The sequence below is a fragment of the Alexandromys fortis genome, unplaced genomic scaffold (genome assembly GCF_014885135.2).
Source record: "Alexandromys fortis isolate MF-2015 unplaced genomic scaffold, M_Fortis_MF-2015_v1.1 scaffold_85, whole genome shotgun sequence".
NCBI classification, from domain to species: domain Eukaryota; kingdom Metazoa; phylum Chordata; class Mammalia; order Rodentia; family Cricetidae; genus Alexandromys; species Alexandromys fortis.
Window position 1 is genome coordinate 6,665,836 of NW_026067975.1, and position 13,601 is coordinate 6,679,436.

The window sequence follows — 13,601 nt, forward strand, 5'->3', positions numbered from 1 at the left end:
CAGTATTCACCAAGACACAGAGGAAGCAAGATGAGAATGCTTCGCTGATGAAAGGTACCAAGCCACATGGCTAACACCGACAAAAATAATGGGTTAATATACAATGTAAGAGTTAGTTAATAAGAAAGTCTGAGCTAATAGGCCAACCAATTAATATAGGTCCCTGTGTGTTTTGGGGACTGAACGACTGCAGAACCAAGTTGGACAGAAACCTCTGTCAACAAAAATCCTGGTATATTACAAAAATTTACTTGTTTTAGTGGCAAATCTCTGTTAGAACAAGTTTTGCTATATATCACTCCTTGAAGCTGAACATTATGCAGTAATATAACCTGCAGAGACCTCAGTTGCTGTCTCTGATTCTCCATCATCATATCCTTTAAGTTTCAAGTCTCTTACATTTTTATGACCCATTGCCACAGGGCATCCTCATATTCCCCATCTACACATGATGCTCTTCGTATCTGTGAATTTGTATGTACTTGGGCCTTCTGCCCTTTATTTTTTCCCCTTTATTTTTTCCCTACTATTTAATAAAATTCATTATTAATTTTCAAATGAAAGTTTTTTCTTCCTCTAGGAAACTTTCCTCGGCATTTTCAACACTAAAACTCATTTTTCTAGTAATATTCAATGTTCAATAAATAATTTTTGGAAAAATCTCCAACTGAATGTCTTTGGAGATTTCTACATGTGTTTCTAGGGAGAAAAAACTTGGAGCAACTTTATAAAGACCCAATGGGGTCACAGTTTTATAACAGTTATGCCTGTAATGAAAAGCTTTTGACTATTGGGTTAGGCAAAGTTATTACAAAAAGATAATGTAGAAGCTGGATAAATGGCTCAGTAGTTAAGAACATTGGCTTCTCTCCCAGAGGACTTGAACTTGATTTCCAGCACCCATGTAGTTTCTTACAACTAACTGTAACTCCAGTTCCAGGGGATCCAACACCCTGTTCTGACCTCTGTTAACACAAGGCACACAAGTGGTATAAAATCTCCCAACCTCTTCTCTCTCTCTTTCACACACACACACACACACACACACACACACACAGAGAGAGAGAGAGAGAGAGAGAGAGAGAGAGAATACCCATATGCATAACATATGAATGAAGAAATTAAAAATGACAATGTAAGTAACTAGGAGATATTGAAGAGAGTGTTTTAATATAACAGCAACAAGAGCTTAGACTTACTGCAGTAAGGCATCAATAATTGGGGATTTTATTTCATTTGATATATTTTAAAATAGTTTCTGTCATTTGTTTGATTGTCCATACATCTCCTTTTGGGAACGTACACTAAGCTATGAGAAAACATGAATAGTGATAACACATATTGTGTTCTGAGGATTGCAGTCTGGTTAAAGGTAGATAATTTCATGGCATGAAGACAATCCTACAGGGATAAAAAACACTTTACTAAGGAGAATGTAACAGATTAAGTGCAGAAAAATGGAAAAATAGGTGACATTGGTCAACTCTGAAGACTGAGCTGGAAGGTGGCAAGGTAGAAGTTCTCAGAAAATATCAAGCTAAGCAAATCATTTATTTTCCTGGAAAGGACTTCAGGAGGTATGAGAAGAGCACTGTAACAAATTACGACTGGCAGGGACTACCTTGGTGTTAGTGAAAGGGTTATATCTCTTTATAACTTTAGGACACTGACATGAACTAAGTCTTAGTTTCCACATCTGTAAGGAGAGAATAGAAAAAAGAAATGTAAAACATAAAACCCTATGCAGACACAAAGGGAAAAATCATTAATTTTTCCCTTTGGTTTTTTTTTCTTTAAAAACCATGGCCATATTTCTAGCATGCTTTTATATAGTACAAACACTCTGGAATGCTGAACAGGGTATCCTATTCTATGTGGGATGTCTCTGACAGAGATCCTCTGGGATAGCCAATTCCAGCAGAGACAGCTGAGGGAGACTGGATTGAGCTTGCTGCCCAACATTGCCTATCATTTCTGCATTTGTAACTTGCAGCTTTACCGTTTTATCTTCATAATGATGGTTTTATGTTTAATTTAACCGTAAATCACATTAACAGAGTTGTGACTGGTATGTCAGAGGGCTGAAAAACTAAGCTAATGTCACTCCAAGAGCTAAAGAGTTTATAAGGTCTGACATGTTTGTCAAGATGATCCAGTCAAGTATGGAGAGATACTAGGGAGGTTATTTAAATTTCTTCAGGATCTAAGGGTGGAAATTGATTTAGCAGAGAACATTTACTTTGTATTAGTTAAGATGAGGATTTATGACTGTTTAAAATGACATTAGCCAAGGCAAAAATGTCTCTACAAAGCAATAAATTAAATATTATGCTTATGTTATTTTCTAAGGAATTTGTTTATGTGAGACTGTCATAATTTAGGAAGCATCAGTGAAATGCGGTGTTTCCCCCACATTACACAAACATATAATGGCAATGACAGACAGGCATTAAATTTTCTGTACTGGAAATGGTAGCTCTAGAAGTCAATGAGTTCTTTCTTTAAAAAAAAAAACAATAAAGACTTCGTTTTGAAAAAATGCTATTATTACAAAATTAAAATGTATTTAAGCAAGAAAAGTATAAAATTAAAAAATTGGTGCTACTGTTGACATTCTGATGTGTAGTTATCAGTCATGATATGGTAACTGTTGAAACATACACTGTGAGTAGGTATTGGTTAGAAAGCAGATGCCTTTTTGTCACTCAGCATAGGGCTCTAGGCTGATGGGTGTGCATTGCTGCTCTGCCTCCATGTCACATGGCATCGCTCAGCAGGGCACGCACCTCCAGTCTCCAGTCAAAGGAAATGAGAAGGTAAGAATATGTGTTATATGGCAGACTACCCTGGTGCTGGGAAATGTGATTTAGCTATGTTTTCAACCTGCAGGAGAGAGATGTTTGTTGTGCATCTGACATTCTTTGCCATAGTAAACAAGCTTGGTATAGCTATACATTTTGCTTTGTAATACAATTTTTTTTCTTGTAGTCTCACTAATACAGATGTTTGTAGAATAATTATTTTTACAAAATGTTAATAACTTTAGTCTGGTTTTAGATTTATGTGTTACAGGTATGCAGAAAGAGTCACTGATACATGTTAAAGATCTGAGTGTTATCATATAGATATTGGAACTGATTTTAAGAGTGGTTGTTGAATTTAAAAATCAGAGAGCTGAAGGAGAAGACCAGGGGTGAAATAACTTCATACTTCCACCCATACCAGCTTCATTGTGAAGCACTTGATACTTTGTTAACTTTGGAAGTTGCAGTGAATTATAACCATTGATAAAGTTTCTTATAACCATTCAAGGGGGGGTGATTCGTGCAGTTTCTCAAATTCCTAAATAAGTATTACAAAACTCCTGGAGTGTAAAGTACATGTTTTTGACAATATTTCTGATGTTATCATTTTAGACAACGCTATTTGCAAACATGCTAGGTGCACACACCTTAGAACTCAAGAGGGGCTTAAATGGGACAATATTAGTGTGGGGCTGTGTGAGAACTACTGATTGATTATATCTAATCTTATGATGCTATAAGTGATCCTAGCACCAGAATCAAATAGAGTTGAGCTTGTGTGGTTCTGATCCAGGGAGGTTTGAAGGTCATGAAGGAGCAGATGCTCTGAGAGTGAGGAGGCAACCTGCTAGTAGAGATGCGCATCAGCCAACCTTCTCCAGAAAGGAGGATGCTCGGAAGGGGCTTCCAGCAGCTGGGTTGTAAAGGACTCTGCTGGAGCAGTGGAAGGAGAAACTGCAAAGGCCTGATAACATAAGACTGATGATAAAACGAGGTGTGCCTTGCTCAAGACAATAGAGCTGACAAGCACACCAAACTCAGCTGCTGAAGAGCCCTAAATGAACAGCTACAGGAAACGCACACACACACACACACACACACGTCTGGAGATAAAGGGACCAACGTCCATGAAGAATCAATGTGTTTAGAATGTAATGAGTGATCATTCTGAACAATGAAGATTAAAATCTAGGGAGAATTGTTTTGACAGTTATTTTTGACTATAGAAATGTACTGTAAACCTACCTTAAGGCATGTCCAGCTCTCTGCACTTGCTTGAGTTGGTTGTGGTCCAAGTTTGCTGTAACTAAAACACTCCGTAATCTATTTATATGGAGGCTAAAGAAAACCCAGTTTAATCACCTTACAAATAGTCCCAAACTCTCAGATTATTTCATAATTTAAAGATATTTATCATAATTATAATGTACAGAACTAAGCTAACTTTCCTTTCATTGGGGATAATGAGCTTCTAAGGCACCACTGTTTGCTATAAGAAAGCTTTTCTACCTTAGGGCCATTAGAGGTGCTGATGTGGATTTAAAGCAAAACCATATTAGTTCTCTCAAATGTCTTTCATCAAATTATGTAGCATTTTTCTCTTTTTTATTTTTGCACAACATAATGTAGTCTGACAGAGAGTAAGTGTGATTTTAATTGTTAGTCTGTTTATTCCAGAAAGCACTTACAGTAATTAACATATTTTCTCCAGTCTTCTCATTTTGTTAATGATATCTTTCTTATTGAAGGCAGTGCAGTAATTACTGCCCACTGAGGTACATACACTGAAACAAATTAATGGCCAATGACCAATAATGATTACACTTGTAATTATCTATTGTGAAGTAGAAGCAGAAAAAATAAAATTACAAACAATGTTCTTTGAAGATAAAATTAAACTGTTTTGTTGAACCGAGAACAATCATATTAATGACTCAACTGAGAAATAATATTCTATGGCTTTATCATTTCTGTCGGTTTTGTAAAAATTATCAGAGTCTCTGCCTTTTCCAGTATTTTGCATTTTCACCCTGGGGAACAAAAGTAAATGTGTTAAGAGTTAAATACATTTTACATTTACATTTATGTATTTTTATGTACTTACGACATTTTACCTCAGTGTCAGTGATGGTGGAAGGTTAATTTTTCTTTTCAGTTTTTAGGAGGATTTTTTACATCACCTGTCCACTTTGGAGAAATCCAAGAACACCTTATGTAGTGAGAGTGATTGTTAGGTCTCTGTTTCACCTCATTGGTGTATTGGGATAGTAAGTAAATACAGTGTCCTCTCTCCAGTCCAGCAGGGGAGAGAAGTGGGTGAAGAGACAGACTCTTAGGCTATCCGTGTGATACAGTTTGAATGTACTGCCAAATGGCTTGAAGCCCCTCTCACCTTACACTAATTAAACATGCCCATTTTATGTGAGGAAAATCATTATTGCAAACTTTATCTGGGAATTAGTATGATGGGTTCTTGGCATTTACTGGACTGGACTAAAGAAGACCTGGGGCGTAAATTTGTGTGGCTACTTCACTGGCTTCGTCATCTTTGGAACTTGACTTTCTGAGCTGAGGAATAGATGCATGCTCATTCCAGAGGCGACTTACAGGCCTTGAACTCTAACCATGTTCAAACAGAGAACACAGAAGATCTTATCAGTAGCTAAACTCTTGTGAGCAAGTGTCCTACTGAGATTTTCAGATGATTTAAACTCTTTGTAGTATAATTCATAGCCCAAATTTCTTAGATATAATTATCAGATCTTATTGAATATCTAGGATATGGAATAGAATAATATATTTATTTTCTTCTGCATAGAAAAGCTGACAATAGCACTTAAATGTCCATAAGTAATTTTAATATATGTAATATATTTACGATATTGCAAAACGTAGTTTTAGTAACAATATATCACCTTACTGCATAATGACATTTAATTTCTTAAAACAATTTGAGGTTCTATAAATTAAAATTGGTGTTTTTATATTTTTTTGTAACATGACTCATAAGTTTTCAATATTTTTTTGAAAGAAGATAAATGCCAAATGGCTTGAAGACCCTCTCACCTTACACTAATTAAACATGCCCATTTTATGTTAAAATGTATGTGTTTTGTCATTTCATATATTGCTGTGTTGTTTTAAAGTGTTTTGAGTGCAAAATATCTTGCTTCCAACAAATTTCATCATACAATGAAACAATTAAAGCTTGTTTCTTTGAGTTAAGTTTATTATCTGGATAGTAATATCACAATAGAATTGGTATGAGTTGAATAGCATATCCAAATTACAGTTTTCACAAATAAAACTTGAATGTGGTAAAAGTTAAATTGCTAAATTATTAATATCTAAATCTCATCCCTAGAGATATTAGTTTGTCAAAGTTTATCAATATAAGTAGTCTTATTTATGAGTAATTAATGAAATATGAGAAAAGTTGCTGTGTCCACTTTGAAATTCTTTAGGACTTCTGACTGAATTTGAATTTTCCTTTTAGTTCCTAAGAACTGATCTTTTAGGCCCATGAACTTGATTCGGATTTTTTTTTTTTTTTACACGCAGAAAAAAGTGGGACATTTATTTCTAAATGCCTAGTAAGAAGGCACAGACTCCATGTATTTTGCTGGTAAAATAATAAAGAAAATTTGCTTGAAGAAATTGCCATTTTCTTCTCGGGCTTTTAAATCCAGCTCCTGGAGGGATTAAATACCTGCTCATCTGCAAACTCTCCTTATTTTCAGTCATCTATTTTTTCACTAGTCTTTGCAATTTCTTTTTTTTTTTAATATAATTTTTTTATTGAAAAAAAAAAGATTTCCGCCTCCTACCCCCCTCCCATTTCCCTCCCTGTCTCCCTTTTCCCCCCTCCTCCCTCTCCTCTCCCCCTACCCCCCCACTCCTCTCCCCCTCCCTCTCCAGTCTGAGGGGCAGTCAGGGTTCCCTGCCCTGTGGAAAGTCCAATGTCCTCCCCGCTCCATCTTGTTTTTTTTTTAATTTAGTTTGTTTCTGATTTTAGATGGTTTTCAAAAATGTCCAGACCACTCATATCGTGTCTGAGTAAACACAGCCCAGTGATTTATTCCAAGTTTCCATGGTAACTCTAATTAATATTGTCAGTTTCTACAGATTATCTTTATCTTAATAAAACAAGACTTTCACATAGAGTTTGCTAGATACGTTACTAGAAATTTAAAAAAAATGTTTGGAATAGATCTTGGTGGCAAATTCATTGTTTGGGCCAAAGGGGAAGTGACAGAACAAAGGTATTTTCTCCTTTCTGGTATGAATCTCAAACAAAGTGACTTTCTAGCCCCTCTACCCTAGCCTGACTCAGGAGGGCTGGCAAACTGAAGCTGATGGGGCACACACTTCACAGACAAAATAGGCTCACTACTATCAGGAAATTTTGTTCATGTCCAACCTTGGTATAATATCATTAGTTATAAGTTTTAAGAGCCCAAGGAAGTCTAAGAAAATTATTATCTAGAATTATGATGAGAAAAAATACTGTTGTGTCTAGCACTGAAATGTTAGAAATGTTGATTTTCATCATTTGGTTTATTTTCTTAAAGCCACTTAAAGAAAGTTATTTGAGACCCATAAGCAAATACACTTAACTTTTCATATCAGAATGTTAGCAATTGGAGGTTGTGAAGAGGTCTATAAATGCTTCATCTGCCTGCTAAGCTTTCTTGTGACCTTCTGTAAGCAGACTGTCATCCAAAAGGTCTCTGTCTTCTCCTGATGTACCATTTGCAGCAACACTAAAGTCCTTCCAGGAAACATTTGCTGTCTACAGATGTTAGTGTTAATGGCTCAGGTTATATCTGTATAGTTCCAAATTATAAGAATTATAGACATGGTCTCAATGTAAAAATATTAACTGTGTTATCCCAGTGCATGAAATCTAAAGGAATAAATTCCTTTCCCTACTCCCTCCCCCACACATATTCTGAAAACTTCTGTTCAAGTCGTTTCCCTCAGTGACTGGAATTATGTCCACAGTAATACCACTTTTATTATTGATAGTTTTGGAAACAGTTCAATATCTCTGTTCAAGGACTGGTTGGATCATGTTTACACAGGCTCTTCAAAGCATCTGCACTTAGCTACAGCTGAAAATGGGGCCTATGGTGCAGACAGGGAGAATCCACCTAGAATTTGTTGAATTAAGTTCTTGCACCTGGACATAATTGTTGGGCTGCTGTGTTGGGGTTTTCTTAAGCTACCGGTAAAACAAATTAGTTCAATTTAAACTGGCATCCAGTAGAGAAGCAACAACTCACTTCATATAATGTTTTTCAAATAATTATTTCTGTATTACCAGTTTTAACTCATGAATATTTTCCTGGGGCCCAAGCAAGAAAAAAAATGTGGTTAAACAAGAGATGTGATAAAATTCTGTCAAAGTCGTAGGCTCTGATATTATTGTAGTGTAATTAAGATATGGGTGGGTATATGGGAGTAATTTCAGTTTACGTGGATTTTTCCTTGCTAAACATGACATAGATTCATGTATTTACTTGTGAGGTAAATTTGAAGAAATAATCTCATATCTTTATGCTGATTTCATAACTATTGCTATTTTTCTGTGGATGTAATGCTGTAACTATTTTTGCAGGTCGATAAAAAGCATGGAGGAATCACAATACCCAGGATACAATGTTTACTTGTGTTTGTCAGTAGACCCCATGAATCTCATTTTGTTCTGCTTTTTCAAGTTATTTATCCTTGGCAATAGAATTCACAAGCTTCTGGAAATCCAACCAACTAAAATCTTTAGTGACTGAGAAGAGTGGGGCTGAGCTTTATAGGGTTAGGAGACCCGAACACATTTTCTATGCATTCATGCTTAACCACCTAATTCAAATTTCACGGACACCAAGTAGGTGTCAGGCAGGATTCTTAGCCTGGAGGACACAGCAGGAAAGCATGGGAAGTATTTGGTTCCTTAATTTTTTTATTTTCACTAGGGAGGAAAAGTCCTCCCGCAGAAAAGGAAACAAAGAAAGATTGTTATTTCAGTCAGTGCGGAGGATTGTGAAGAACATAATAGGATAGTTTAGAAGACACAGTTTAGTAGGAAGGCTTCTTAGAGCAAGCGTTTGTGATGGTTTATGTGTCATTATGTATTTACGTTACCAATGTCCATGGAGCTTTTTCTTGTTCTTTTGTACTCTGAAAGCCTTGCCACTGAAGCATAAAACAAACAAAAATGCTACACTTGGTTAAAGATGGAAGGTACCTGAATTTACAAGGTAATACATGGGTGGATATCAATCATTAACCAAATATACAGAACAGAAAATATCATCATTGTAAAATAATTATGAGTATTTGGGCATAAATTCTTTCAAAAACTTTCATAATTATTTTTCTTCAAAATAATTTGTACATAATTTTTATTTTGTATTGCGTTGACATTAGTAGTATACAATTTTTTCTTTTGATTTTGCTTACTACCCTATCTTTGTCTTTGTATTTCCAGCCTTATACCATGTCTATGAGCAAATCAAGTGATCTTCCTGGTGTGTAATAGAAGAGCTTTTCTTGCTCTTTAGCTTAAATGTTCAGAACTAATAACATGGTAAAATCTCACTTGTATGCTGATGTTCTGATAGAAATGGCTATTTAAAGTCTCAAAAGTGATTCTGAGTTCCAGGACTCCGGTTAGCCAACCCATACTTACAGTTGGCAGCAAACTTTGCAGCCACGTGTGGTTGGAATGCCACTGCTGCTGCCGCTGCTGCTGCTGCTGATGTTGCTGCTGCCGCTGCTGCTGTCAGGAAGAGCCCTTTCTAAGATTGTTTAGTGCATTGTTTCATCAATGAGCCCATGAGCTTAGAATGACAGTCACCATTTCTGCTTTATATTGATCTACATTATAATGGTATACTGCATTCTACTTATGAAGTGTATGGCATGTATTAAAAAGAACACAAAGTTTCAAACTAAAAATGTACTCCCAAGATGACAAAAATAATCAGTGTAAGGATCTGTTCAACATCACTGATCAATAGGGAAATGGAAATCTAAGTCAGTTTGAGATATCCCCTCACCTCTGTTAGGATAACTGCAACAACAAACAGAAAAAGAGAATCAGTTTGGGTCAGGAACAAAGGAAATGTTATTTACTATTGGTGGGAATGGTGATTGATGAAGTTATGGGAAATGTATAGAAGTTACTAAAGAAAGTAAAAATAGAAGTGCCAATAGTCAACCATCAGTGTTTTGGGTATACAGCTAAAGGAAGTGAGATGATGTCATATAGGCAACTGAACCCCATGCTAACTGCAACTCTAAAACACTGTGTGCAATAGCAAAAACATGGTTTTCATCCCTGATGAGAGAAAAAAACTGGACATACATGCCCATGCACACACATACACATTCATACACACACATACACAAACATGTACATGCACACATCACATGTGTAACTGTAATTCTTACTTGATAACTGTATTGCATATGTAATTATATTATGTTAATGTTAAAACCTTCCTTTTTAATTAGACAGAAAAAGGGAGATGATGTGAGATGTCCTTCTGTATCTGTGTTCCTTTTGTTAATTAACAAATAAAGCAGTTTTGGCATATGGCAGGGCAGAATATAGCCAGGCTGCAAGGGATAGAGAGAGAGAGTGAGAGTAGGTGGAGTCATGGAGAAGCCACGTAGCTGCCAAAGGAGAGAGATGCCAGCACGGTCAGAACCTTACTGGTAAGCCACAGCCTCATGATGATTCACAGATTATAGAAATGGATTAATTTAAGATGCAAGATCTAGCTAAATATGCCTGAGTCATTAGCCAAACAATTTGCAATTAATATAATTTCTGTGTGATTATTTGGGTTTGAGCAGCAGGGAAATGAATGAGCAGTCTTTGCCTACAAAATTCGCACACGCGCACGCACACACACATGTATAAACACACATACACAGAGTGGGATGGTATTGAGCCTTAAAAAAAGAAGTCATATTTCTGCTTTACACTGAGAAACAAGTATTCTTGGTTATATGTAGAATCTAAAAAGCAACTCGACCTATAAATAGAGAGAAAAATTATGATTACCAGGGATTAGGAGGTAGGAAATAGGTAGATGTTTGTCAAACTATGTAACACAAAGGGTAAATAAATTGAAAGATTACATGTGCACTGTCAGAAATAAAATCAATAATATTGGATTGAAGCAAGATGGCCGGCCCGTGGAATGAAAATCTGTGTGCCTAGAAACAGATGTGAGAAGCGGTTTCTCCTCATGAGATCTTTGTTCACGTCACCTTCTAAAGATCATGGCCACCGTGGTGAAATGGGTGACATCAAGCAGGACTGTCTGGAAACATTTATTTCCAATCCAGAATGGAGCCTTATCTAGTGTTTGTCGAAAGTCTACCTCCTCTTCTCTTCCAGATGACTACAACTGCCTATCCCTCAACCAGACATTTTGCGTAATAATGAAGAAACACACGAACAAGTGCTGAAAACCAAATTAGAAATAAAAAGTGCGCAGCTTGAGCAAGGGCCCATGATAGAACAACTCAGCAAGGTGTTCTTCACGACGAAGCACCTCTGGTACTCGTACGGACAGTATCACAGACTTCATAAGAAACCGAATCCTCCCAGAGACAGGTGACGGCTCTTGACTTCCCAGGCATAAGGAAGTTTCGCTGTGTGTCTTATTTGCCAGCTGAGAAAATGCACCTGGTGTATTCATTAAGATGTTATGTAAGACAATAATAAAAGTACCCCTTCATAAAGTTCTCAGACATGACTGGCAAAGCTCAGACTCCTTTGCATGGGAATGTTTTGGGTTTTTTTTTTTTTTTTGTTGTTGTTGTTATGAGCAACTTGGAACCAAGTCAGCCCATATGCATTAAGATTTCCAAAGTACCTTCAGCCAGCTTGATCTTTTCTTGTCTTAGATCTTCTCAGGCACAAAATTATCATTAGACCATAGTTTTCTCCTTTGTTTGTTTTATAACTACTAGCATTCACATTAGAAATGTATTGTAATGTACTCTTCTTCTGCCTACTAGTTCTGTGGTAGTAGGTTTCAGGTGGTATCATAGTGATTTTAGATTAGCTTAAGTATTTAATTTTCATCTTTCTCAGATACATTTGACCTCTCAGATTCACTCAGAACTATTGATGTCAGTCTCATCCAGAGTGTCTTTCATGTATGCAAATCATACTTTATTTCTAATAATAGCCATAATCATTTAGTTTATCATTTGGTTCCTTCTTCCTAAAAGTTCAAGGTTATATTAGTTAGACCAAATAGATCCTATGAAATATAACACAGAAGATGAGTTTATGCTGTGTTAATTACACTTTGTTTTATATCTGCTATGTATCAGATAGGGCTTTAGAATGGTTCTATTTTTTGCTTCATAAAATTAAAGATTGAATTTCATTTAATAATATGCTTCCCTATTTTTATTTGAAATATAACTTAAGGCGAAAACATCAGACCTTTAGAGAACATGAAATATAAAAAAGTATACAAGTAATATGGGACACTATGAAATGATAATATGAATAATAATATGCTATAAAAAGACTATATGAATAATAATGCAAGATACGAAGAGGCCCAGATCAAAGGCACAGAATATATTTTATATATGTTGAGGACATACACCAACAAAGACACAGTCATTTGATTCTAAGGTGAACATTCTTTGTTGGTAGTTGGAGCATATCTGCAAAGCTTTTGTGAGTACATTAAAACACACTCACATAAATCATGGAGATTACACTATAAAAAAAGTCACCTCTGTCACCTGAAAGAGGACCTCTTCACATATGTCACCTTTAGTATTAGTGTATGAGCATGTTACAGGTGTGCCGCTTCTTGACAAATTCTCCCACTGTAAGACAGCTCCAGGGAAACTCTACTAAATGACTCTAAATTAGAGTCACCCTTTTTTGGTGTTACGTAGTTTCAAGGCACTCCCAGTTTGAAGTTATTCGAGGAGATCTGCTAAATCCTAAATGTTCCCTGGCAAATAGATGTGCTTGGATAGAATAGTGAATACCAACAAAGAAATTTCTTCAATTAATTAATAATTTTTTGCCAGCATGATTACAATTTTTCCTCTCTCCCTCCACTCCTCCAAGTCCCTCTCCCAAACTTCTCTTCTTTCTCCCTCATCCACGCCTCCTTTTCAGAAAAGGGCAGGCTTGTATCAGTCAGTCATGGCATATGAAATTGCCGTGAGACTAGGCACCTCCTCTAATATTGAGGCTGGCCTATGCAACCCAGTAGGAGGAAAGTATCCCCAAAGCATGCTACAGAGTCAGAGACAGTTCCTGCTCCCACTGAGGAGTCCCACAAGAAGACCACGCTACACAATCACAACATATGTGCAGAGGGCCTAGGTCAATCCCATGTAAGCTCTCTGTTTGGCGGTTCAGTCTCTGTGAGTCTTTATGAGCCCTGGTTAGTTGATTCTGTGTGTTCTCTTGTGATATCCTTGACCACTCTGGATACCACAGCAACAAAGAAATTTAAGTTAAGGTTGAAGAATTTCCTTTCAGATCAAGCTTGTGAGAATGCAATTTCTAGCTAGCTGCATGAGTTTCTATGCAGAACCCCAGAGGTACCAGTTTTCTCATTTTTAGTCACACCAATAATAACAAGAATGGTAATACATATACAAGTAAGTTCCCAGTGGAGTCATGATGATTAATTAACATACAGTCTAGCACTGAGTAAATCTTAGCTAAATGCTATTGGTGTTGCTGCTAACACTATTATATTGCTCTTCTAAGTTTTAATGCATAATTGGTCCATA

General features: G+C 36.3%; 1 pseudogene; it reads left to right on the plus strand.

Moving 5' to 3' along the window:
• Positions 1-11,096: 11,096 nt before the first annotated feature.
• Positions 11,097-11,564, plus strand: LOC126510679 (39S ribosomal protein L42, mitochondrial-like; annotated as a pseudogene).
• Positions 11,565-13,601: the final 2,037 nt, after the last annotated feature.